Source organism: Cardiocondyla obscurior, linkage group LG08 (genome assembly GCF_019399895.1).
Source record: "Cardiocondyla obscurior isolate alpha-2009 linkage group LG08, Cobs3.1, whole genome shotgun sequence".
NCBI lineage: Eukaryota > Metazoa > Arthropoda > Insecta > Hymenoptera > Formicidae > Cardiocondyla > Cardiocondyla obscurior.
Window position 1 is genome coordinate 320419 of NC_091871.1, and position 3684 is coordinate 324102.

The window sequence follows — 3684 nt, forward strand, 5'->3', positions numbered from 1 at the left end:
TCATTTCGGCATCGTGCGCATGAAAATGTTAGCCAGATGTTACGTTTAGTGGCCAAAAATCGATACGGACCTTGAAAACTTAGCAGCTTAGTGTAAAATCTGCGCGGAAGAACGAAAAAAACCAGCACACGTTCCGCTAACGCCTTGGCCTTATCCCGACCAATGTTGGTTTCGCTTACACACAGATTTCCTAGGACCATTTCAAGGTCACATGTATATGATAGTCATAGACGCGTATTCTAAATGGATAGAAATAATTGATATGCAGAAAAGTACCACCGCATCAAGAGTTGTCGAGGAATTCCGAAAGCTAATTGCACGTTTCGGTCTACCACGCCATATAGTAAGCGATAATGGCCCACAGTATACGAGTTTAGAATTTCGCGAATTTTGTCAGCGCAATGGTATCAAACAAAGTTTCACCGCTCCACACCACCCTGCGAATAACGGTGCAACCGAAAACTTTGTAAGCATCTTCAAAAATAAAGTAATCAAAATTATAAAAAGCGGTAAACCCTTAGCTTATGCGATAAATTTATTCCTATTTGATTACCGAGCAACTAAACACGCGACAACCGGCCGAACACCGGCCTACATAATGTTTAAACGCGAAATACGAACCAGATTCGATTTACTGAAACCCAGTGTATCTGTAGACGTGCAAACAAAACAAGAAGCTCAAATAAAAAACAGAACAGGAAATCGAAACATTAACCTACGCCCAGGAGATACTGTTATGGTTGATGATTACAGTATAAGAAATAATAAACGCGTTATTGGCAAAATCATTCGTCAACAATCTCCTGTTACTTTCCTTATCGAAATCGAACCTGATAAAGTATGGAAGCGTCATAATGATCAAATTATCCGTTTTCAACCACAGAAGAATAATAACTGTAACAACGATCGAGATTTAATCTCAAAACCGTCAATTAAACTGCGCCGCTCCGAACGTATCAAAATCCACTCTCTAAATAAATAAGTAAATTAATAATAAGTGCGTGCGGTAATTTTATATTTTTAATATCAAGCAACGCCCGTGAGTAACTTTAATTTAACAGGGAGAAATTATAATAAAGCTATCAGTAAAAGTTTAGAGAAAAAGCTATCAGTATAAGTCTAGATGCGCTTCTTAGAAGTAGTAATTAGAGAATTGGCAGTTCACAGTCTACCACAGATAACAGCCTTGCGATTAGTCTAAGGAGCATCCTGAGGCAGTTGCCCATGAACTGTCACTGTGTAACATCTGACGTCTATGTAACGTCTGTGTAACATACTGACATCTAGTAAATATACATACTTATATTTTAAAGTCTTTGTTCATTCCCCACACCTCAAATATATCACAGAAGCCATTGGGATTTTTCATGGTAATGCAAATCAGATCTCTGTTTAGTTACTCCTACTAGATTTTTTGGTGGCGGAGGAGGTTTTGAGTTCTCGTCTGGAGAGGTTATTTTTGACTTTCCTGGAGGCTTTGGCTTTTTGGTTGGAGGCGGAGGAGGTGGTTGTTTCTTCGGATTTCGAGTTGGTGGCTTCCCTTCTTTTATAATTACTTTTAAAGAGAGCGGCTCTATACAGAGGATCCTGGGAGCTGGGTTGGATTTCGGAAGGTCTTCAATTCCGGCTGCCCGGGGGTCGAATATTCCCGTTTCCTCGTAATTTTTGCGTAATTTCCTAAAGAAAACCTGACGTCCGCCTCTTTTACTTCGTCGTGCTCGCTTTTTCTTTTCGCTACTAATTAATTAAAATACAATATTGAAGTTTGTAAATTGAAATAACAATAGTGATTCAAATTATCGGAATTTAATGTTACGTCCTGTAAACTCAACATCTCATTTTTCCGACACATGGTTGATAAAGTAGATAATGAGAAGTATACCGAATGTATCGGTATCAAAGGAGAGGGTTCTAAGCTTCCAGAAAAATAATTTTTACTGATAGAATATCCTGAATCGCCAGATGTATAAAATAAAAGAAGGAACCTGAAACAATTGAGCAACAGATGTCGAATGTAAAAATTGAAACGAAGGGATTTGTCAAAATATACATAAAATATTAATAGCTCAGAAAGATTTGGAATGTCTTAAACTAACAACAAATGTCTGGCGGTAGACAAAGGAAATTCTGGAAGAAAAACAATTCTTTAAAATCAAAATTTCGCCGTATATCCTAGGGATTAGAAAAACAAGAGGCAAAACGCCTGCGATAATAAAAATAAAATACGCGGCCGGAAACTATAAAAATTCAGGCAGCAATTGCACGCTGCCAATAAAAAGGGTTACCTAAGCATTTTCGAATCTGTTATCTGGAAGCATGGAAGGGCTGAGGCCATGTGGAGGGGAGCCTATAAACATTTTCTCTTGGACCAATAGATATCGGGAACTCCTCACCAAAAATTAGAAACTAGAGGCGAAAACTTAGAAAATTAAGAAAACTGAGAGAAGGGCGACCAATAATTGCGAAGACGGAAAAGTGGAGGAATAAGCCTAACGAATAGAATTCAAATTTTGGATAAGACTGAAAATCAGGCGCTGGTCCTCCCCTTTTCCGAGCTTTTAAAACCGAGAAATGCCGTTTCTAACATAGGCCGCACAAGGTTGTTAATTTCGTCCACCTTATCCTGCGTAAAGTGGACAAATTTGCATGTGCTGCCTGTTAAGCACGACGATTTCGTGCACCACCGGACCTCGTGAAACATTTTACAGTCAGATCTGGCACACACCTTAATCAGGTAGTTTCTGCAACTCATAGTGATTGATGTGTAGATTTTTTTTTCTGTATAATTTAGATCTTGCCAAAAAAAACAACAATAGCCAAAAAAAACAACAATAATTAAAAACGACAATAGCAATAATAAACACAACACAAGCAGTAATGAAAACAACATAAGCAGTAATAAAAACAACATAAGCAATAAAAAACAATAAAAGCAATTTTGACGTCTGTAATCCTCGACTGGCGAGCGACCGACTGAAAATCACGTGCTGCGTTTCTATCCGCTTCCATATGTGTGTTCGTAAATGCACAATGAATGATGCTTAAAGAAGCGGATATACGAACGGACTTAAGGCCCTTTCGGTGTAATTCATTCAGCCGGCGTATGGATCCACATGATGAAACTTTTTGCAATACCCATGTCACGTCCTGATAAACGTAATTATTTAGTCCGTTTTTAAGTCAATTCATTTAAGAATTTTACTCGGGACCGGACAAAGATTGTGAAATTAATTTTTAATCGTCTAAACCGAAAAGATAAAGATTTCTATAAATTACAAAACGCGGATCTGTTTTAAGAATATTATTAAAATTCGGATAATTGATCTGGAAATCAATCGGAATTAATTTATACTTTGATTTAATAAATTCAATATATTGATTTAATTTCTGGATTAGAGAGAAAGGATTTTGTTTTGTTTCAAGGGCTCTTTTGACTTGGTATCGGAGTCGTTTAATCTAAATTCGTTTACCGGCGCGTTTCTTCATTAAAAAATTCCAAAATCTTAATTTATTTGCTTAGCGACGGCTGCAGAAAATCTCCGAAAATTTTTCTGCGCGCGCTTTATAAAGAAGCGACCGAACCAAACGCGACACTCTTCGTTCACGAGATTCTACAGAAACACCTCCAAGGAATACCACAATAAATAATAACTAATAATAAATTAACTCAACTTCCTTCAATTT